Source organism: Diabrotica undecimpunctata, chromosome 5 (assembly GCF_040954645.1).
Source record: "Diabrotica undecimpunctata isolate CICGRU chromosome 5, icDiaUnde3, whole genome shotgun sequence".
NCBI classification, from domain to species: Eukaryota; Metazoa; Arthropoda; class Insecta; order Coleoptera; family Chrysomelidae; genus Diabrotica; species Diabrotica undecimpunctata.
The window spans coordinates 75,749,677-75,775,383 of NC_092807.1; the positions used below are offsets into that span (position 1 = coordinate 75,749,677).

Here is a 25,707-nt window from a genome sequence, read left to right on the forward strand (position 1 = left end):
TTAATATTATTATTTATGTGATATGTTTTGTATTATTTATTAAATGTTCATAATTATTTTAGGCTTTTGTATTTCAAAATAATCACTGTATGACAGACAACTGTCAATTTTAAAATCTGTTAGTATCATGTCTAATTGGCAAATCTTTTACGTGTTTGGTTCATACGCTGGTGTACGTGAGTTCGAATCCCAATATGAATTTACTTTTTTATTTTTGAAATATTTAAAAACTTCACGTTAAGGTTATTAAATATATGTAATATACACAAAAATGCTAAATTTTAAAATAAAATGAAAATTTACAACATAATCCGAGTTGTTGGTTTTTTATTTTTATCTTCGTAAAGTAAGTTATGTATATTGGCAGTTTTAAATACTTATGAATATTGCATTTTAATTTGTATTGTATTATTATATTGAATTATGTTACAGTGTATTGTATTATAATTTTTATATTAATAACAAAATAAACAATGAATTTTACTGCAGAGTATGTGTAAAAAAATTTTTTTGCAATCAACTCCTTTTATACATATATGAAAATAAAAATATATATTTTCATTAAAATATTGATACAATCCTTCATTTACTATACTCCTATTACAGGTCAAATGTTTATATACAGCAAACGATGCACCATATACCTATGTATATACCTAATTCTTTTTCTCTTTCTGCTCTCTCTTACCTATAGCATTAAATATGTAATGGCAGATTGACTCCCATATAAATTTGTAACAGCGAACGCGTGGATAGAAGTATAACTTCTACCGGCAGTCCCACTGGACTGCCACACCCGTTTTTTTTTTTTAAATTCTCCATCAATTTTACATAAAAAGTTCCTGTTGTAAAAATGTCGTATCTTTTCAGTTTTTGAGAAAAACAGCAGCTAATCATTATTTGCAGTGTTTTTTTTAATGCTAAAATTTATCTTTTTTAATATTGGCTGTTGATAGAAGTTAATACTAAAATCATAATATTCTTATTAATAAATTTTGAAACATTTTGTACAAAATTTAATATTTTTAATATTATTTTTACTATTAACTTCTACCAACAGCAAATATTAAAAAAGATAAATTTGTGCATTTAAAAAAATATCTGCAAATAATGATTAACTGCTGTTTTTCTCAAAAACTAAAAGAGATACGACATTTTTACAACAGGCATTTTTTTGTAAAATTGATTGAAAATTTAATAAAATTGTAATAATGCCAATGTTGCCAAATATGCAGTGGCGTAGAAGTTCTATTTAAAATTGTGCAACTAGTAACCCCGATGCACGCCATTGCTTGATAATACGATGAGTTTATTTGTGTTTTAGATAAGTTTGGATGCCGCTTTAATAATTGTAAAATTAGAAGTCAATTGTAAATACTATTTTTGAGATATTTGCATAAAACTAAAAAATTATTTATACTTTATCACCCTGTATCTCAGAAACAAAGCAAATACAACCTATGTTTATATAAACTTTTTTTTCACTAAATAAGGTCTACTATAAAGTCCTACTACAAGAACCTGACTTACTGTGTATATTTTCATTTTTCCATTTAATTTCACTGAAGACGATTTTATGGCGTCGAAACGTTGTCTAATAATAAAGTTTTATATAACGTTGAATTTCTAATATAAAGATAAATTGAAATCTGCAGAAAATTGAATTTAGTATCATTGGAAAAAATGAAGTTGATGATGGTTCCAAAAAGACGAAACGTCGGATATAACAATTTTTACAACGGTTTAATAGAGCATTAAAATAAGAAGAAAGAGAGGAAGAGAAAAGAAATAGTACATAAATTAGAGGATGTACAAAGTGGATTCAGGAAAGGACACAACACACAAGACCATATATTCACCATGCAACAAGTAATAGAAAAAGCCTTAAGGAAAAATAAAGAAATACATCTAAGCTTTATAGACATGGAAACAGCATTCGACTCAGTCAAAACAAAAGATATATGGGAAAGCCTAAAGAAGAAACAAGTAAGTGAAGAACTGATAGAAGCAACAAAGAGTATATACATGAAAACAACAAATACAGTAAGAATGTTAAATATACAGTCAGAACCATTTGAAACAACCCAAGGCGTTGGACAAGGGGGAAGTCTCAGCCCAGTACTATTCATAAATGTAATAGATGAGATAGTGAAAGAATGTAAGAAAACATTCAAGAAATACTGCATCGGTTGGAACAGAATGCAAATGATAAATGCTGAGATGTGTATATTTGCAGACGACATAGTATTAATTGCGGAAACTGCAGAAAAACTGAAATACAACTTAGAGAAATGGAACCTAGAAGCAAGCAAATACAACTTAAACGTAAACAAAGAGAAGACTCAAAGAATGAAAATATCAAGGAAACAAGGGTCGAAAGATCAAATAGAAGTAATGATAGACCAACAAAAAATAATACAGACAAATTCATACAAATACTTAGGAACAGTAATCAACAACAAAGGAGACATCGAGGATGATCTTAACAACAGAATGGAAAACACAGGAAAACTATTCCAAGCACTAAATAGAGGATTCCTTAATAACAAAGAAATATCAACAAAGACCAAGATGACAAAAGACATCAGAGCAGAATTCAGGCAGCAGAGATGAAATACCTCAGAAGAACGATAGGAGTAAAAAGAACTGATAGAATCAGAAATGAAGAAATAAGAGAAAGACTCAAAATCAAACCGATACTCGAGTCAATCAAAGAGAAAAAATTGGCATGGTTCGGACATCTAACCCGGATGGACAATAATAGATAAGTAAAAAGAGTGTGGGACGCCAAACCAATAGGGAAGAACAGAAGAGGAAGACCCATTAAAGAATGGAACAATGACATCTCGCAGATACTGCAGAGTAAGGGTAAGACTTGGCAGGAAGCAACACAGATTTCATCCAATAGGAAGGAATGGAGAAAGTTCGTTAAGAGCTAGGACACCTCAGAAGACTGTCAAATATTGTAAATTAATTAATTGTATTGTAAACGGCCCAACACCGAAAGGTACAAATGGGTCTACTGATTAAGTTAAGTTAATAGAGCATTAAAAGCGACAATGAAAAAGTGTTATTAATTTTGTTCTTAGTCTGTTAACTCCAAAAATAAATAAAAACAAAATCGCAAAATTTTGGTTTTTTGTGAATTTTTATTGGGAGAACTAGAATCAGCAACAATATCATCCTATTTACCTTACAAATTTTGTAAAGGTTTCTATAGAAGAAAATTTCTTTATAAACATGTTAAGAAATGTCCTCAGAATACAACAGACACCACAGAAAGCATTAATGCTCAAACGGAAGGACAATCTTTATTTTTGACATATTCCAAAAGTGATATTTTGAGGAAAGAAGTATTTCCAAAAATGATATCAGATACGATATCTTTCACAACTAAAACCGATCATTTAATTTGTGCTGTTACAGAACGTTATTTGAAAAGTCACCGAGATAAACAGTTCCTACTAGTTGCATCAAGAAAATTAGGCAACTGGCATCTCTTCTAATCGAAATAAAGAAGAAAATAAATGTAAAAAATTTGCTTCGTGCACTATAATTAACATTAACATTGATACTATAGTAAAATGTACCAAAATAATAGCTAAATATGATAATGATAATGAAAGTTATGGAGCGCCATCACTAGCTGGTAACATGGGCACACAATTAAAAGAATGCGTTGATGTATCTTATAGTAAACAACTTAAAAGTTGTAGCACAGTAAGTGAAAATATGAAAAAATTAAAAGTTTTGAAAGAACTAATTTCAAGTGAATGGCAGAAGGGATCTCTACTCTTGCAAATAAAGATCTACAGTAAAAAAATGGAACAAACTATCGCTTATTCCTCTAGCTGAAGATCTGACATTATTAAAATGCTATTTTGGACTGAGTAGACATATGAGAAGCCGAAACTTAAGCCAAAAAACAAAAATAACCATATACAAAACCCTTATACAACCAGTGTTGACATATGGGTCGGAGACATGGACCATTTCCAAGGCAGATGAAAATCTCCTGCTTATATTTGAACGAAGGATCCTGAGAAGAATATTCAGTGGCATCTGTGAAAATGGTGTTTGGAGAAGGAGGTACAACTACGAGATATATCACAGATATAAACATATATTTGGTGGTAAAAACGTAGTATCCTTTATAAAAATAGGAAGATGGGCAGGACATCTGGCAAGATCACAACAGAACAACCCTCCTAGAAGAATCCTTATGTCGCAACCTGTGGGAAGTAGAAGTAGGGGTAGGCCAAAACTCAGATGGAGGGATGGTGTAGATGAGGATGGTAGACAAATAGGCGCAGCAAACTGGCAACAGTTGACAATGGATAGAACTGACTGGCGTAATAGACTTGGGAAGGTCGAGGCTCTTTTATAGGGCTGTAGCACCAATGATGATGATTACAACAGGATCAAAGTAACGAAAAAGCATTTAGTATACTTCAGGAAATTTGTTATGTACAGCTTATATTACAGCTTATTAAATGCATCCATTTTTTTCGAATCCTGAGGAAACTATTAAGTATTTTTGAAAAATTTAAATGCACAATGAAATATTACTGTATTATCTATGGTCGAAACTCCCTGAGAACTTCTATATTTATTTTAATAAGTTACAGAGGTGAAAAAAAATTTAGTCTGATTTTTTTATTTTAAATATATCATTCAAAAGAAACTTTTTGTGTATTATAAGGGACTTTCTGCTCTCAGAATTCGAAGAAATAAATGTGTTTAAAAAGAATTCGAAAAGGATTAAAGTATTATACATTTTTGTACTTTTTGAATTTATGCGACGATCCACTGTTTTAAAGATGGGTTGAACAGATGTTGTCAGTTGTATGGTCATGTGTATCGTAAGTTATTCAACAGGGCATAGAATATACATGGTTAGAAAATATAAGTCAGCACCTCTATGCGGAAAATCTCTGAACTAAAAATTGATGTGGACCATATAAAATGAGGTACTACTTTTTTTTCGTAAAAAAACAGTTTTTGCAACCAGTAAATGTCTATGAAAAATTGCTTACATTGATTGACTAAGTGAGGTCCATACACTGGACCTTACTTCAACCGCAGTTTCTTTTGATATGTGGTTCACTTCATATGCTGGGAGAAAATATATATATATATATATATATATATATATATATATATATATATATATATATATATATATATATATATTACGAGCAAAGCCCGAAATTGGACAATCCTAACATTGTACACAAATTATTGTCCACTTCTAGCATTGTACCCCCAAACTGTACAATCTCCGAAATAATCAAAATAATTGTCGACACGCTCATCGGTTCGAATCGATTATTATTGACAAGCGACACACCAAATCAAAAATTGAAAAATCGAATCGAAGAAGAAATTGTTCTACAATAGATATATTGTTAGTGAAACATTTCAAAGCTTCAAGAGCTAGATACATCACTTAATATAAGGAAGATGTTTATAAAACATCTTAGATTTTCAAGAGATATGTATGATAATTTAAAATAATTTAATTCTACGATATGAATCGATATCTGATATATTATCTCAAACTGTGACGCATGGCTACTTATTGAAATTCGAACATTGTACAGCAATTCTTTTATACAAAGTCCGACGATTATATATATTTCGGAGATTGTACAGTAAAGGGGTACAATGCTAGAAGAGGACAAGATTTTATGTACAATGCTAGGATTGTCCAATTTCGGACATTGCTCGTAACATGTATATATATATATATATATATATATATATATATATATATATATATATATATATATATACCTATCCTATGATTCATGGTATACAGCCAACTACAGGTATCACATTTTATTTGTCGCTACATACTATATCGACAAAAAATTATGTTAAAATATGTTTATATGGGATTTAGCCACAATTATTGGTTGTAATGAAAAGAACTTGGTTATACATTTTTTGCAAAATTCTGTAAAATAATCTATTTTGAGAACAAATTCCAGAGTGGAAGTAACCTCAAAACAATTAAAAATGTAATTTTTTCATTACAATCAATAATTGTGGATTAATAAACATTATATTTCAATTAGACAAGAAAGTAGTTTAAGAACCCTGTTAAAAAATTATGCAGAGCAACTTATTTTAGTAATCTCTGGCAAATGTACAGGAGTATAGGCTACTGTTTTGTCAATATTTAACTGTATTTAAAATAGTCTTCCCATTTATGTATTTTAAGTTTCATAAAATATGTACTCTAGTAAATTACCTTACTAGGGATTATCAATAAAGAAATATAAAAGTAAATTTCAATTTAAATATCCATTCTAAGACATTAAATTAATTGTAATTATAATATGAAGAAGTACCTTACTTAGGCTAATCTTTTCCTGACAAAGAAACAGGCTAATTTTTTCCTGACAAACACAATGACATTAGATATTTAGTAGGATAACAATTAAAAATCCCCTAGGCACTGACCTACTTTCATTATTTTTGTCCTAATATTAAATAAAATAGACATATAATTTCATTCAAATCTATGTTAATACACAGGAATGTAAAATAAATATAAATATGTCATTATTATTGTACAGTGTTATGTTTTAACTAAAATATAAAGCAAAATAAGGGATAGATTATTATTAAAGAATTAACTCTAATTCATAAAACTCTCACTGTCTCACTTGACTTTAATGATGTATATTTTCGTATGTATACGACAATTGTACTTTTTACTCATTTAAAATAATGTAAAAGTGATTACACTAAACTACCTGTAAAATACTGCAGTAATATTCCAGTGACTATGGACAATAATATGTAGCTCATAAATAAAGAAACATGATCAACTTAAAATGAATCATAATATTAAACTTACGGTTTTTAGCAGAAGTGTTACTTTACGAATCATTAGAATTTGTTCAATATTCCAACACAGAAAAGGTTATAAAACTAAAAACGATTTCTCTATGTACTACCAAACGAATCGTCCATATAAAATGGCGTCTTAACCAACCAATGAGAAACTAGCGCCAAATATGACGTAACGCCAGTTTTCCGGGGTTTCATTGTGCATTTTAAACTATGTTTGAAATGCCCTATAGAAAGTATTAGTTAAAACATAACGAAAATTTTTACCTTATGTAGTTTCCAAAATGCTGTTAAAATCCAACCTCAATGAATTATTACTTATTTTAAAATACTTAAGAAAGCATTTTAAATCGTTAAAATGAAAACAGAACTGATACGACACAAGACCAATAGTTCAAAAACAATTTCAACTGTCAATAAATAAACAACGACCCAACGACAGTCAAGAATATTTACACAAATATACTGATTTTTAAATCTCTGTCAATGCCTAAAATAGCGACTATCGTTTTTTAGCTCAAAACTTGCAATTCTACACTGCAATGTAACAACATAAAAACGATTTAAATATTTTCATAGATGTTAACATAAGTGTTTATTTAAGCAAAAATGCAGATTTTACAAAAGTTACGTTAATTTATTTTAATTATTAAAATAATTTAATTTCTAACAAAATCTCAAAGGCGACAAAAATTTAATAGTAAGGCTTCTTGTATGGTTAAATAAAGCGTAAATAAACGTTCTGCCGGTAACGTAAATATAAAATAAGCAAAAGAATTACCTAAGACCCAGGTAGCCCGGGGAAATAAACATTTTATCTGGTGTGCATAGAAAAATTAACCCGGTTTAATTTATTTACGGCAACTATAGACATAAGACTTTAGTTGAAGAATAGATTAAATTATTTCAAATGTACTAAATTATTAATCTCTAAAAATTTAAATTACAGTTCTGTCGTAGCTTGTCACAAATTTCTCAATTCGAGTATGTTTCCGTTTAAAATATGGCGTTCGCGTGCTGACAAACTTCAAAGGCGGCATCTGAGAGTGGGCATTCTGGTTTTTATTTATTCTGTGGATCCGGCCAGGCAAACGAGAGTTATTTTCAATAGTATGGACCTCTGTAAAAAAACCTATATGTTTCCTGCAGTCGATATTTTGGACTTAATTAGTTATTAACAAATTAAGTTCAAAAACCGACAAATTTTCGCTTTTTTCGTCTATACCTAAAGTCGACTTTACACTATATGATTTATCATTATTTGTCATATGATTTACATATCATTGAAAAGAGGAGTCATAACTAATCTCATATGATATTGTCATAAGCTAAATCATATGCCCAGTGTAACTTTGACTTAAGCAAAAATCAAGCATTTAAAATAAATTTAAGAGCAAGAATCTTACAAGTCATATAAAAACCTTTACGGGGTTCCCTTATTTGTTGCTTAGAAAGTTGCAAAATAAGTCGTAAATTTTGGTTTTTTTTATAAATTTTAATAACTTTTTTAAAAATTAACTTATAACCTTCATATTAGACGTAATATTGGGTCTTGTACTGCTTAAAATATGATCAAAGTTTCAAACCGATCAGTCAAATAGAAGTTATTTAATTTGTTTATTTCAAATTAAATTTTTAAAAAGAATACTTCTTATCGTTCGGATGTAAAAATGTAAAAATCGAGACGGGTGTAGCAACCTTGCGGTATACCAATATAATATACATATAGCATTTTTCATATAAAAATGTTTGCACGTCATTCAAGATTTACGACGTCAGAACCCCACAGTTTTGCTAGAACATAAGAATAGTTAGTGAGGAATTTTTAAAATGTCAACATTTGTCAAACTATTATACTAACAGTAAATACACTTAGTTTTAAGACTACTGCAACACACTAAAATACATAAGAAAACATTTTAATACAAAATTATATATTCTAAATTTTAAACTTACCACTAGTTTTAGGGCTTTAATAGCAAAAACGTCCCTTCATTATTTCTCGTTCAAAATAATCTATCTTATATGAAAGCTTATTAGCTTTCTGCAGACATTTATTTGTTTTGGCATAGCACAATCACAATACAGAACAATAATTAGTTTTTAAAGCTATTAATCTAAATTTAATATGTATTTATAAATACAATTTATTAATATATATTATATTATGATCAAATTCTGTAAGAAATCAAAACATAAACAAAATTCTTACTCTAAAAAAGCGGCAACACTTCAAACAATTTTGCCACACGCTGAACTGTCAATAAAATTTGAACTATTCCCGTATCAGTTGCGTACAATTGTCTAATCTATTTAATTAAAATTATTATTTTGTGGAAGATTAGACTTAAAGAGTTATTTAATAAAATTTATATTATTAATAATAACAAATGTTTTTGGTAATTTAATCAATATAATTCTAAAATTCCCAATATAATAATGATTACATTTTTCTGATTATTATACCATATTGACGCCTATGAAAGATCGAGCAGTTCCGTATGGGTTTCGTATTATTAGCTGTGTTAGGAAAATTTGAACTCTAAGGTTGACGTTCTGGAAATTTTAAATATAAGTGACTGCACTTTATATAAATTGTGACGTGCAAGCATTTTTATATGAAAAATGCTATACTCCATTCGCTTAGCTCGGGCATATTTTGAAAGATTCATTGTCGGAAACCTACAACACAACAATTTCTACTTCTCAGTATTAATAGCTCAAGTGTACTACTATTGCAGACTTCTTTCTTTGAAAAAAGAAGAATTATTCTAAATAGTGGAAGTGTATAGGTACTAAACCCATAATATTTTGGGTAGTATATATTTAAAATATATATTTTAGTTGTTATAATTTAACATAACTATTTATTATATATAGTGCAAATAAATAAATATTGATTGTCGGTAATTTGTAAAGTTCTATTTTATATACTATTTAGTTTGTTTACTATTAATATTGGCTATAAGTACGTGTGCTTGGTTGTATAGTAATTTCCAGCTACTTCGAGTCTGTCAAAAAGTAACTAACTTCGCAAAAAATAATTACTAAATTCACTAGACAGTTCGGACTGGAGATAGCGAACCGAGTATAACTTCATTTTTTACTTTTAAATACTATATTTTAATCTTAAATAATTCAATAATGTTACCTAAAGTCAAAATTAAAATTTAACTGATTATAAATAAATTGTTGGAAGTGCATCTCATGATCTTTCTAGTTCTCTACATATCAAATTTTTAATGTTTTTTTTTACTTAAGTGTTTTATAATAACTTTTTTATATACATGTATGATTATCACATGTTCTTTTGCTGTGCTAATTCTGTTAATTTTTAAACTATACCTAGTTTCAATTAATTGTTTATACAACTTTATCTCTAAATGTCCAGTATCGTAAGCTTTTTCACACTTTTAATATCATTGACTGCTACATGTCTTTGTTTGGTAACACACATATTTTAAATTCTCTATGGATGTTTGGTTTCATATTGTTCTTTTTAGATGAACTGATGATGCTTTCTGAGCAGAAAGCGAAACGTCTTCAATAAATAGATGAAGTAGCCACCTTCTTTGTCTTTTATTTCTCCACTTTGACCGAAAAACCCACCACTCTTCGAGTGTTCCTTAGTTTATATTGGATTGACGGTCGTACCCCTTTTCTCGATATATATATATATATATATATATATATATATATATATATATATATATATATATATATATATATATATATATATATATATATATATATATATATATATATATATCTCGCTCATCGACTTAAATACTGTCATAACCCCGAAAAACGCAATTTTACAGGAGACGCGAAACAAAGTTTGCTATTTTCTTTTAATTGTTAATTTCACGCTCTCCTAACTTACCAATGCTAATTTTTGCCTTCGGTTTTATTTAAGGCTGTTATACATTGCTATATTGACAATGGGACTATGGCATTAAAGAATTTGCTAAACAATATATTTTTGTGGGTTATGACACTATTGTCCAATGTATTTTCTCCTAAAAATTGGTATAGGATATCAAGTTTATAATGTCAAATAAAAAATATTTTGCTTTTAATAGTGAAATTTATTCTTTTAATAACTACAAGGAACAAAGGACAAGATAGGAACGACTTAAGGAAACGACCATTTTACAATTTCCTTTAATCTTTTATATCTTTTATCTTATTAGCATCAATAGACATTCTTTTTTTGTAGGCTGGCAGTAAATTGGGAATTTTCGAGGGGACCTTATTGGCTCTTTGGCGGAAAGTAACTTCTTGCATTTTGTCTTCGTAGCTTGTGTCCAAGTAAAAAAGAATTCCGTCGGGACTTCTCAAACCTCATCATTTTAATTTCAGTTATTTTGTGATTTTGGCCTGATTGATCAATCTTAAAATTTGATGCCAGCTGCTTCTGAAGACTTTTGAAATCTAGATTGTTTTTGTAAGACAGTTCATTAATAGTGAACTCTTTCCCTCGTTTTGTTGATGTCTTTAAAATTGTGACATATTGTTGTGGTATGAAAATGGGTCCACTTCTCAAGGTCTTCTTAATTTGCTTTTCAATGACAGCATGAGCGGCGTCCCCTTCATTTTGTGTGTGACCAACAATAAAAAAATTATGGTTGATTGCCTTAATCTTGAGAGTTCTTACTGCATAAGCATACATTGATATTGTGATGATTTTATTTCAATGTCTATTTAATTTATAATGTCTTGTTCTTATCTTAATTCATTAAAAAGCACAATAACTGATATTAATTTATTTATCACTAAATATACATAATTTATTACAAAGCGAACGTAACATTTTATCGCGAGCGCGTCTTCAGAATTCACTGTTTTCTATTCTCCAAAAAAGTCCTGCTATATATTCACTACTGTTAGACTGGAAACGTCTACGGCCTTCTAGACAGAGCGGCGAATTGTTCTCAGAACCGGTATGGTTAAATCGGCTTGTCTCCAGAAGGTTCGAATTGTTGTTTTTATTACAAAGGGGGACCCATCGTGTGTCAGGTAGGCATTGCCTAAAAAATACGTGAATGAATGAAAATATTAGTAATAAATATATTTACGGTTTTGGGTCAGAATTTATCGTAACATTGCCCCCCTCTTAAAAGATTGTTCCTCCTGGAACCTTGTCGGGACTGGAACCGGAACGGTATGCTGGTATCGGCACCTGGACCCTCTTTTACAACTTCCAGTTGTATAAAAATGACAAGGGACGGTTTTCTCTCCGCACCAGTAACTATGCGGATTGCAACAGACTAACACCTGGACTTCGGTGTCTTTAAAGATCTCTTCCACCATATTTCGGATAACCCTCCAATCTAATTGGCGGCACTCCAACTTTGGCATGGCTAACTTTTGCACGTGCACGACTCCAGTACGTGCTCTCTCAATTGAAGTAAGGCTTCCCATACATCTCGGTAGGTAGGTTGGTCACGGGCAGTGTCTTTTGTTACCAGGTAGAAAAAGTAACGTGATGCATCTTGGAGTTTCAAGGTTTTACCGGGAGCTGGCACTTGGCATTGAAGTTCTGCAACTCGACCAAACTTCCTTCGAAAGACGGATGCCAACCCTGGTGCGTCTTTGATACTGGCCGGGATGGTAAGGGCCAGCGAGTAGTCATCGGGGAGCGCGAGTAGATCTTGCTTTTCTTCAGTGGTAACACCATGTCTCGCTTTACCGGTACCTCCATAGGCACCCATGAATTCCTCAAACGTGAGGTCAGACACATCGTGGACTTGGTTTACTTCCACTTCTTCATCTACGTGGTCACCTTCGAAATACGCCAACCGGTTATGGTGTACTATCATCGGCTTTCCCCTCGGAATCTTGCTTATTCGGTAGATGACATCGTTGATTTTCTCCATAATGAGGTATGGACCTTCCCAAAACTGCTGCAATTTGGGAGAACAACCTTTTCGCTTCTTGGGATTATACAGCCATACTTAGTCGTTCTTCTTAAAGCAACCCTTTTCGGCTTGTGTATCGTACCGTTTCTTCATTCTGTCGCTAGCGATCTGAAGGTGGGAACGGACCAACTCATGTACATCGTCCATTCTTCTTCGTAATTCGATCACATAATCTTCACCTGCTACATCTTCTCCAGGTTTACATCCAAACTCGAGATCACAAGGTAGTCGCATTTCGCGTCCGAATAGGACTTTGGCTGGTGTCTGGCCTGTTGATTCGTTAACAGCAGATCTGTAGGCCATTGTGAAGAACGGAAGGTATTGGTCCCAGTCTCGCTGATGATCGGACACCATCTTTGTCAAATACTTGCCAACTGTCCTATTCATTCGTTCTACCATACCATCCGATTGCGGATGATACGCGGTAGTTCTTGTTTTCTTCATGCCTAGTCTATCACATATTCCTTGGAATAGATCGCTTTCGAAGTTCCTGCCTTGGTCACTATGTATCTCCAAAGGCACTCCAAATCGGCTGATATATTCTTGGATCAACTTATCTGCAACGGTGGCGGCCTTCTGGTCGGGAAGTGCGTAAATCTCGACCCACTTAGTAAGGTAATCCATTACTACCAGCATGTACTTGCCTCCATTTTCACTTTCTGGAAATGGCCCAGCGATGTCCAAAGCTATTCTTTCAAACGGGCTTCCAACATTATATTGTCTCATAGGAGCTCTCCTTTTTCGGCAAGGCCCGTTACTCGTGGCACAAATAGTACATTTCTTACACCAGTCTTTTACATCGTCGGAACTGTTCATCCAATAAAACCGTTCCCGAATTCGCTGAAGGGTTTTCCTTACACCAAAATGCCCTCCCGATGGACTGTCGTGTAACTGACGAAGTACTTCGGCTATTCTGCTCTTTGGGATCACCAACTGTCTTCTCTTCTCTGAACCGTCATCATTTTCCAGGACTCGTTTGAGCAAGCCATCTTCGATGATAAATGAGTCCCACTGGGCCCAATACGTCTTAACTACTGAGCATAGGTTTGATATTTCCTGCCAAGGTGGTCGACGGTTTTCCTCTTTCCATTTTCGGATTTTCTGTATAACTGGATCTCTCTCTTGTTCTGCCCTTATCTTAGTAGGCGTCCAGTCGTCGTTGACAATCGTCGTTCTTAGCACTGCTGCTTCCTTGGATTCCGTTTTGTTGCAGTGGGAACACTCTGCTGGGCATGGCCTTCTGGAAAGAGAATCAGCGTTTCTGTGGCTAACTCCGGCCCGGTGCTCAATCTTAAAATCGTATTCTTGGAGTCGTTCGATCCACCTGGCTATCTGACCCTCTGGATTCTTAAACTGCATCAACCACTTAAGGGCGGCATGGTCGGTTCGGATTAGAAACTTTCTGCCATAGAGGTATTGATAGAAGTGCTCTACTGATTTAACTACTGCTAGAAGTTCTCTTCTCGTGACGCAATAATTCCGCTCAGGTTTTGAAAGAACTTTACTAAAATATCCGAGGACTCGTTCCTGTCCTCCTTGAATCTGAGACAGCACTCCTCCAATTCCCACATTACTTGCATCCGTATCTAAGATGAAATCTCCTTCTGGCAGTGGATACCCCAAAATTGGTGCTGTTATTAAATGCTTTTTCAACGTTTCAAAGGCATTTTGGCAGTCTATATCCCAGCGGTATTCTCTTGCTTCCTCTGTAAGTCGCGTTAATGGCTTAGCGATATCTGCAAACTTCTTAATAAACCTCCGGTAGTAAGTACATAGTCCAAGAAAACTTCTCACTTGATGTTTGTCAGTTGGTTTTGGCCATTCCTTAATGGAATCGATTTTTCCCTTATCCACGGCCACTCCTTCTTTACTGACTATATGACCCAGATAATTGACTTTACCTTGAAATAGCTGGCACTTCTTGGGGTTTAGCATCAATTGGGCAGCTTTAAGTCGATTAAAAACGTTTTCTAAATTCCTCAAATGATCTTCGAATGTCTCCCCCAAGACGATTATGTCATCTAAATAAACCAGGCATGTTTTCCAAGATAACCCTCTCAACACATTTTCCATAAGCCTCTCAAATGTCGCAGGAGCATTACAAAGTCCAAATGGCATAACGTTGAATTGCCACAATCCAGATCCTGTGGTGAAGGCTGTCTTTTCTTTATCGACTGGGTCCATTTCTACCTGCCAGTATCCAGACTTCAAATCTAAATTAGAAAACAATTTACTTCCAGCCAATGTGTCCAATGTGTCATCGATCCGAGGCAGAGGATAACTATCTTTCTTGGTAACGTTGTTCAGCAAACGGTAATCCACACAGAACCTCGTCGTTCCGTCTTTCTTCTTAACCAGGACCACCGGAGAGACCCATGGGCTCGTAGAAGGTTCTATCACCCCGTCTTTCTTCATTTCCTGAACAATCGTTTCAGCTTCCTCTCTTTTCGCCTGTGGTAATCGTCGAGCTGTTTGACGAATTGGCTTAGCATTACCAGTATCAATTTTATGCTTAACAACCGTAGTTCTTCCCGTCTTTCCTCCTTTCGGTACGAAAATATCACGATACTGCCGAAGAAATTCCCTTAATTTCCTTTTCTCCATCTGATTTAGAGACTGTCCTGCAACTGCAACCATTTGGTCGAATTTATCGTTGGAATTATCAGATGTTGTCGCCTGACGGATTATGAATGTCACAGGTACACAAGTTCCTACTTTTGTCTCTTTCTTTATGGTCACTGGGTAGTCGTTGACATTGATAAGTCTCACAGGAATTTCCTTAGCCGAAGTCACCAATTCCTTTCCAATTATGATTCCACGGCCAACCTCATCGTCGTGGTTCCAAGGCTCCATCATAACAGGTCTCCCTTCGTCCACAAATCCCTGTAGCCGCGCTACTATGATCGTTTCGCTTCTCGCAGGCACGACTGTATCTTCTGTAATGGCTGCTTGCACAGTGTTGTCATTATGTGGATGAAGAAATACCTCCTCGTTGCCAACTTTGATTACCTTATTCTTAAAATCCAATTGGAATCCATGCATATTCATTACGTCCATTCCTAATATAACATCCTCTTCGATGTCAGCAACTATAACAGTATGGACGAACTTTTCTGCTCCAATTCCCAATTGTACCTGGATTTCTCCATGAATGTTGGCATTTTCACCTGTAGCGGTCCGAAGTCGCAACCTCGTTGGTAACAGTTTCTTACGGCTGTTTATAACTGTTGGACGTATAATGGTTCTGGTCGCTCCGGTATCCATCAACAACGTATGTCTTTTACCATTTATTTCTCCATCTACATATACACTATCTTCACGACATTTCAAAGAAGCTATTAGTATGAGAGGGTCTTTGGAAAAGTTTTGGGTCGAAGCTGCCCCCCTAAGGCTGACCCGTTCTAGTTTTCCTGATGGTGAGTTTCTTGATTTGCGTCGTACCTAGGGTGCTTACAGGAGCTTCGTACGTGTCCTATTTCGCCACAATTCCAGCATCTGATGGTCTTCGTTTTCTTGTATGTCATGCTTTTTATCATATTAACGAGCTGGTCAAGTTTATCTTCATCTCCTTCCTCTTTTACAGTCCTAACTTTACTGTACCCGCCAGAGGCCTGCGTAGCTGACTCGTATTCGAGTTCGGCGGATAGGACATCAACCAGCGTTTTGTGACGAGCTAATCGCAGTGTTCTCTGCATTTCATGATCACGAAGACCATTAATAAACGTTTGAACGGCCAATTTTTCCATCATGTCTTCGGGAGCTGTTGGATAAGCATATCGTACTAATCTGGCAATATCTACCTCATATTCTTGAAGAGCCTCATCTTTCTTTTGTCTTCGATTTTTAAGCTGCGACTTCGTGGCCATATCGCATATTTAACCTCTTCTTCAGTTGTTCGAAATCATCGGTCTCCTCTACGGCTATGGTCTGAAGCACATCTAAGGCATCTCCTCGAAGAGCGATAGTCAGGTTTACAGCCTTTTCTTTTTCAGACCATCCATTTGCTCTTGCGGCTGATTCGAACTGTTTCATGTAATTGTTCCATGATGATTTTCCGTCGAAAGTTGGGACTTTCACATGGACAGAACCTCCACTTCCTTCAAATTTCGGTCGTGTTTCCAACTTACATTTCGTCTCGTCTTCTTTTGTCTCCACTGTAATTGGATTGTTTCCTCTCTCTGCTGTCCCGGTTTCCTCCATCTTCCTTTCTATCTCTTTAATCTTTTCTTCGAAGGCCGACATATCGGCAGCAACTTGGTTTTTTAGCGAAGACATTCTATCGTCGAGGGCAGACATCTCAGAAGTTACTTTAGAGATGTTAGCAGAAACTTTACTTTCCAGAGAAGAAATCTCGTTAGAAACTTTGTTTTCTAGTGAGTCGATGTCGCCGGAAACTTTCGAAATATCGCCAGAAACTTTGTTCTCCAATGATGCGATGTCACCGGAAACTTTGTTCTCTAATGATGCGATGTCGCCGGAAACTTTGTTCTCTAATGATGCGATGTCACCAGAAACTTTCGAAATCGATGAGAGGACAGCATCTTCAAATATATAAGTCTCTGGATCTAGTCCTTCTTCTAGCAAAGCGTTCTTTAGTCGTTGGACTAACTCAGCCTTTTTTCCGGTAGAAGCTAATTCTCTGTCTTCGAGATGTCTTCTTAAATTAGTCACTGTCAGCTCATAAATCGTCGTCATTTTCACAATTTACAAATATTCACTTGTATTATTATTATAAGTCTAATTTATGTTCGATCTCACTTCTTACACCACTGTGATGATTTTATTTCAATGTCTATTTAATTTATAATGTCTTGTTCTTATCTTAATTCATTAAAAAGCACAATAACTGATATTAATTTATTTATCACTAAATATACATAATTTATTACAAAGCGAACGTAACATTTTATCGCGAGCGCGTCTTCAGAATTCCCTTTTTTTTATTCGCCAAAAAAGTCCTGTTATATATTCACTACTGTTAGACTGGAAACGTCTACGGCCTTCTAGACAGAGCGGCGAATTGTTCTCAGAACCGGTATGGTTAAATCGGCTTGTCTCCAGAAGGTTCGAATTGTTGTTTTTATTACAAAGGGGGACCCATCGTGTGTCAGGTAGGCATTACCTAAAAAATACGTGAATGAATGAAAATATTAGTAATAAATATATTTACGGTTTTGGGTCAGAATTTATCGTAACAATATTATGTACCTGTTCTTATTTTGGCCACAACAATTATCAGAGTACAAAGTAACTTCTAAACTATCATTATATACCTCTTTTGACAACTTTGTGAGATAATTAAAAATACAAGTTGCTATTTCGTTAGACCCTCGCATGCCCTCGCCTTAGTGCCAAAAGTAAGAAGTTGTGTTTGAATTAATGATATTAGTTACAGTGAGATTGTAACAATTAAGTTTTGACTTATAGTAAAAAAGAGAAACATTGCCAATGGGACATGGTATAACCTTTTGTAGTCAAAGCAGCAGACATAGTGAAGCGGATTTTCCTTCGTTTTGTTTTTGTCTAACTCTTTGGCAATCCTGCTCAGCACTTTTTCGTATTGATGGTTTTCATAATCTTCTTGAATCTCTTGGTCATTTGGATCATTTTTGAGAGCTTCATACAGACCACATTGGTATTTTTTTGGGATAAAGAAGGAAATGTTAAATTCATTCCGAAATATACGAGAAAAAGTAACCAAGGAGGCAGCATCTTCCCCTTCTTTTTTTTATTCATAGAATAGTCACGGTAAATGTCAGCTAAGCTCTTGCCAGCATCTATAAATTCTCGGGTACACACTTTGAAAGAATAACACTTTCTGAGGGGAAGGGCGCTACATTCTCCAAATTAGCATAACTTACACAAAAACTATTTAAGGTATCAGTCTCGTTACGGTTCGTTAGGTACTTATCGTTCTCTTGAATTAGGCTCCCTTCCGATCGCAGAAGAAATAATGGTTCAGCATGCTGTGTTACAGCCACGTCTTCTAGACACTCGATGTATCCAGGTCCTGCTTCATCGGGATGATCACTTTCAACCCCTAGAAGCAAAACATAATAATAATTAATGATTACATTATACATTTAGGTCTAAAAAATATTTCTGTAGCATTTTCACGTGTAGCAATCTCACAATTAGAAGAAAGGCTAAGTAGATTAACTAGCTACTTGCAGACTTACTTGAAGGGGAAAGTGGTGGCTCGTCTATTTTCTGTTTCACTATTTCTAGGCAGCAGCTGCGTCTTTTCTCGATAGTTTAAGCATTAATGCACCCCTTGAGTTCAGAGTATGGTTATAGGCTTATGCTGATGCATCTTTAAAAAATAGAATGCAAGCACCAAGTCGATGTCAAAGCCAAATACACAATCTGAAATAAACAATAAAATCATTCTATGTCAAGGTAGAATGAGTAATAATAGTCTGGTTTTTACAAACAATGATAAAGTCACATCATCCTGTTGAGGCAGTTATTATCAAATGAATTACCAAAATTGATCATAAATAATGTCACAACACAACTGTTCACACTATTGTGGCAACCTTGCTACATAGAATCCAGTCACATCAGTCTACAACAGTAGTGCCATTTGGATTGCAGAGCGCTTGTGCAGCACTCGTACGAGCTCTACATACCATTTTAAATCGTCACGAAGATTTACCTAAACACATCTAAACACTAAACACCTAAAAATAATTCTGGAGGAATTGGACACCGCAGGATTAAAATTAAATATTGAAAAATGTCAATTTTTTCAAAAAGAATTAATTTATTTGGGTTTTAAATTGGACACCAAAACAGTAAGCTTAGCCGAAGACAGAGTTAAGCTCATAGATGAATACCCAAGGCCAACAAATTTGAAAACATTAAGAGGTTTTCTTGGCACGATCAATTAATTTAAAAAGCTAATAACCGATTTAACCCAAAAGGAAATTCCTTTAATAAAATTGCTGAAGAAAGGGATAAAATGGAATTGGAAAGAAGAACAGGAGGAGCTTTCAAAATATTAAAACAAGAATTCACAAAAGGTACGAAAATATATCACCCCGTTTATAATCTACCTTTTATACTCCGAACTGATGCGTTCATACAAAAATTTGCAGGAATTTTGTCACAAATACAAAACGACCAAGAAGTGCCGGTGTGTTTTATATCTCGAGTGACTAAAACACAGAGAGAAAATATAGTGTATAGTATTTATAAAGTCAGTTGAAACATTTCACTCCGACGAGATTTATAAGGGCAGTTCAATATTACATTTACCGGTAATCAAGTTAAAGTATAAATAACACGCGTCAATGTTTCAAACGCATTTGAACAATCCCCGTACTTCGTAGGAAAGAGATAGAAGAAAGAGAGAATGAAAGATACATCCCATCAAATAAATATTGGACATTGATATGTTATTCAGAATCACCAATATTTAACAGGCTACTTGGAGTTTCGCTTCCAGCCGGCGGCGATGGTGTACAGATAAGAACGCTGTTGATTCTTGCCAGTGCTGTACAGCTAAAATGTTCATTATTTTACAAAGTATAATAACTGTTTTAAATGATTATACTGCCAATATGGCCTATTGCCATTATATATAAATTATTTTTGTTGCTAAATATGACATGTTAAAATCTTTTTTATACACTTATGTACTTTATGACCGTTTTAAGAAAATTAAAATTGTCCTTATTCTCTTCATTAATCTATATTTGAATATAAAAATAAATGATGCGCCCATGTCTGGTAATATGATATTATTCTTTTAATGTTTGTCGGCAACCAGTTTTTTGGGTGTTTCAACTGACTTTATAAATACTATAACAGAATTGGAGTTTGCCAGTGTACTATTTTGCGTAAATAAATTGAGGTTTTACCTATTGGGAGCTAAATTCACAATCGAGACGGATCATGCAGCTTTGGTACATATCATGAAGAATCGATTGGTGAATAATGGAATATATAGAGGCATTCTATTATTACAGGAGTATGATTTTGAATTCCGGTATATCAAAGGAAAAGACAACATCATAGCCGACGTCTAACACGAGATGAAGACACCGGAAAAAAGGAAGCAATTACTTTACACGTGGGATTAAATATATTAACACAAGAAGAAGGTGTATTGTCGTTAAATGAGATAAGGATAAACCAAGAAGACCTAGAGGAAAGAGTAAAAAAAAGAGCGGAGATAGAAAATGACAAATTTTTAAGATAATAGACGGAAAGGAACTATATTTAGTGACACAGACATTGGCAGAAAGGATCATAAAGAAATTACATGAGGACAATGGACATATCGGTAGCAGAAAGGTGTGGCTCGTTTTTAGAGAAAATTACATCAGCTGACAAGATTACCGCATTGCAAAGGAAATTACCCAGAAGTGCGAAGTATGTCAAAAATATAAGAGTCGGAATTTCAAAAATGAAAATATTGCAAAAAATATTGTATCCCGAACAAATTGGACATTGTAGCAATAGATATGTTAACCGATCTAATTATGACCACTCAAAGAAACAAACATATTCTGGTGATGGTTGATGTGTTTTCAAAATACGTAAAATTATACAGTTGCCGCACCACAAAGGGGGAAGAAATATTAAAAAAAATCGACAATTTTATAGCCACAGTAGGAATACCAAGAAAGATTCTACTAGACAATGCAACGTATTTCCGGAATGATCGGTTCAAGGGACAACTTGGAGAACGGGGAATAGAGACAAATTTTGTCAGCATCAGGCATCACCAAAGTAATCCTTCGGAGCGATTTATACAGGAAGTCACGAAATTTCTTCGCATTGCACCGGATGGTCAACATCGACGATGGGACAGTTAAATGGTGGAAATAGATGTATCTAAATACCATTCCGAGTACAGTAACAAAAGAGACCCCGGAACACATCATGAAGGGTGTAATGCCGATAAGTCCATGGGAAGACCCAGAGCCAAAAGAATATATAGGTAATTAAAACAGAGCAGAGAAGCTTGCGGCGAAGCAATGAGAAGTATATCCAAAGACAGGATCGTAATAGAAAACGAAGACCAGTGACTTTCCAAAGGGGTGAAAAAGTACCAAATCTGCCTTGTGACATTTGCGCAAAGTTAATGCCTGTTTTTGAAGGCCCATACATCGTGAATAATGAAGATGGGATAAACAGTTATGCATTGAGGTATATGGACTCGGAAAAGATCCGATAAATTTACAATATTTACGATGTGTACAAATATCACGAATAAAAGACGTATACATACATAACTGCATAAAGTAGATAATAAGCTAGGGTATAAGACATAGATTAAGAGAAGGCAATATAGAGGGAGATGCCGAGTTACACAATAGGGGAACAATCTTTAATAAATCAACGCAGATTATGGCTTACGCTGACGATCTGGATTTAATCGCACGTACTACACGAGGACTTAAAGAGATGACTTCCAACTTCTTGACAGCCGCACAAAATATGGACCTTAAAATAAACGAGGAAAAAACCAAAATGTTAGCATCTATTCCAAATAACAGAGATAGAGCTAGAAACGCCGAAGAAAACTTCAGTATAGACCAATATAATTTTGAGGTAGTAAATAGGTATACATATTTGGGTTCTCTCATAACAAACGATAATGACACATCTGAAGAAGTAAAACGGAGGGTACTGCTAGCAAACAAATGTTATTTTGGACTAAGCAAGCAGCTAAAAAACAGAAATTTAAGCCAGAAAACCAAACTAATAATATATAGAACACTCATCCTACCAGTGCTGACATATGGGTCAGAAACATGGACCATCTCCAAAACAGACGCAAATCTTCTGCTCGTCTTCGAAAGGAAGATACTAAGAAGAATAATGGGCGCATTCTGTGAAAATGGTATTTGGAGAAGGCGATATAATTTCGAATTGTACGAGAAAAAAATAGTAAATGGTAGAGATGTAATATCCTTCATAAAAATAGGTAGGCTTAGATGGGCTGGACATGTGTCAAGAGCAAATGAAAATTACCCACCCAGACGAACTCTATTATCGGTCCCAGTGGGAAATAGGAGTAGAGGCAGACCACGACTGAGATGGAGGGACGGTGTGGACGAGGACGCAAGGAAAATCGGCGCGGCAAATTGGCAACGGTTGGCGATGAACAGAAACGACTGGCGAAATAGACTGGGGAAGGTCAAGGCTCAACTAGAGCTGTAGCACCACTGATGATGATGATGATGAATGTAGAGGGAGATTGGTTTGCCTCGAGAAAAATGAGTTGCAGATGCGGATAATTTTTATCGAACGCAAAGGCGGGGATTTGTTATATTCCTATTTGACACGAGAAATAAAAAACTATATTCCTATTTAAAATTTAAATTAAAATAAAAAATTTCATGTTTCTCAACCACGAGCATATAAATTTTTAACGCCCTGTATATGACAAATTTGTAAAAAGAATTACAGCTACTTTTAAGAGAGTGTTTCGCAGAATTGTTTACTAGCCCCATGAACAATGTATTTCAAGCAAACAATTAGAGACGATTAGGGTTGATGATGTTACGATAGATGATGACGCATCGTATGGCTCAGAACTGTAAACATATTTATTACTAATATCTTTTCTATTCAAGTATTTTCTAGATCATACACCGGCCGGTAGAGACCCCAGGTAGTGGCAGAGGGTCCCCTCCGATAAAAAACCTGCTTTTGATGGAATTCCCTCGATAGAAGGTCATTGATTCTTCGCCGTGATTCCAGAACTAACGGTTATTTATATATATATATATATATATATTATATTATTATATTATTATTATTATTATATTTATATATATATATATATATATATATATATATATATATATATATATATATATATATATATATATATATATATATATATATATATATATATATATGAGACATTTCAGTTAAAGGAACAGTTAGTTAGTTTTTGAACATCGCGTCGAGTTTTTAAAATGTATCGCACGTAGATAAATTATATAATTATTAGTGTAAAATAAATTAGTTATATTGTACAAATAAAGACTTTAAATAAACTTGTCAAGTGTTATAAGTGTAGAACCTTTGATAATAAATAAAAACAATAAATTAGATTAATAATATAACATTGGTGTCAAAAGTGAAATATAAAATAAATTGTGAAAATGACTACGATTTATGAACTCGCAGTTACGAATTTAAGAAGACATCACAGGACAGAGAATTTGCTTCTACCGGAAAAAAGGCTGATTTAGTCCAACGACTAAAGAACGCTTTGGAGGAAGATGGTTTAGATCCAGGAACGAAATGTAAGTTGGAAACACGGCCGAAATTTGAAGGAAGTGGAGGTTCTGTTCATGTTAAAGTCCCAACTTTCGACGGAAAATCATCATGGAACAACTACATGAAACAGTTCGAATCAGCTGCAAGAGCGAATGGATGGTCTGAAAAAGAAAAGGCTGTAAACCTGACTATCGCTCTTCGAGGAGATGCCTTAGATGTGCTTCAGACCATAGCCGTAGAGGAGACGGATGATTTCGAACAACTTAAGAAGAGGTTAAATATGCGATATGGCCACGAACATTTGGAGCATGTATATCAGTCGCAGCTTAAAAATCGAAGACAAAAGAAAGATGAGGCTGTTCAAGAATATGAGGTAGATATTGTCAGATTAGTACGATATGCTTATCCAACAGCTCCCAAAGACATGATGGAAAAATTGGCCGTTCAAACGTTTATTGATGGTCTTCGTGATCATGAAATGCAGAAAACACTGCGATTAGCTCGTCACAAAACAACTTAAGAAGAGGTTAAATATGCGATATGACCACGAACATTTGGAGCATATATATATATATATATATATATATATATATATATATATATATATATATATATATATATATATATATATATATATATAGTAATAGTCTCCCGTTTTATACCGCTGTCGCTGCTTTGGGAGTATAGCAGGGTAGTCTGCTATATCTAGGGCCTACGGTATACAAGGAAGGTAACATGGCCAGTGCTACGCTTCAACCGTCTATTATTACCCCTGGTTTTACCCAAGGTACTCATTTTTATTCAGGCTGAGTCGACCTGGGGCCTATAGACATTTTTAAAATGTCTAGATGTTCTTGCCGGCGGTGGGATTCGAACCCCGGACCACCGGCTTGCGAGTCAAGCATCCTACCGCTTGCGCTACGCAGGCCCATATATATACATATATATATATATATATATATATATATATATATATATATATATATATATATATATATATATATACATCCTACTATCATTTTCGCATCGATACATTATGCTTTTACCATCACTTTAGCATCGTCTTGCAAAGTAGCATCTGTATATCGACGCTACTTTACAAGACCATAATAACTTTTTTCCTGTACTTGTTACAAAAATTTTAACCATCTCATTGATTAGAGTGTTGATACCGTGTTGATATTTTAAAATATCCGCTTTCTCTTTTTATCCCTTACTGAGTTATACAAGTTTATTCCAGAAAATGTTTGAGTCTAAAATGATGGTACAGTGAAAATATTATATATATTTAGTTCAGGGTTTTACCGTTTACTCGCTGCCATTATATACATGAAAATGTATATCCCACTTTCATTATCAATCATTTTAGCATCAGAAATTTGGCATCGCTGTTGAATATAATATTACCCACAACGAAATAGTAAATTTAAGAATACATATATATTTTTTTCATCCACAAATCATTCTGGCATCATGTTTGGTTAAAAGTAACGGGTTATGATATATTGCAACTACCTATTGTATCTTCGCTCCAATTGGTCCAGTCGCGACGTACAGCCCCTCAAATGATAGGATTTAACCAATAAAATACAATAAGACAGAAAAATCAAATATAGCAGCATGTCAAAAAGGCCTTAATTATATATCTTCGTTTCTATAAGTCCAATCGTGACGTACA

The 25,707-nt window shown here is 34.1% G+C and overlaps 1 protein-coding gene across 4 annotated transcripts in view; it reads right to left on the minus strand.

Moving 5' to 3' along the window:
• Nucleotides 1-7,287, minus strand: part of LOC140441394 (uncharacterized) — a 328,584-nt gene extending 321,297 nt beyond the window's left edge. Inside the window, exon 1 of one of the 4 annotated variants that reach the window (XM_072532106.1) lies at nucleotides 7,129-7,287. The gene's annotated coding sequence lies outside the window, so the exon portion shown is untranslated. Of the gene's footprint in view, nucleotides 1-6,868; nucleotides 7,007-7,128 lie in introns of those variants that run through there. The other 3 variants (XM_072532107.1, XM_072532105.1, XM_072532108.1) reach the window with 3 other exon arrangements.
• Nucleotides 7,288-25,707: the final 18,420 nt, after the last annotated feature.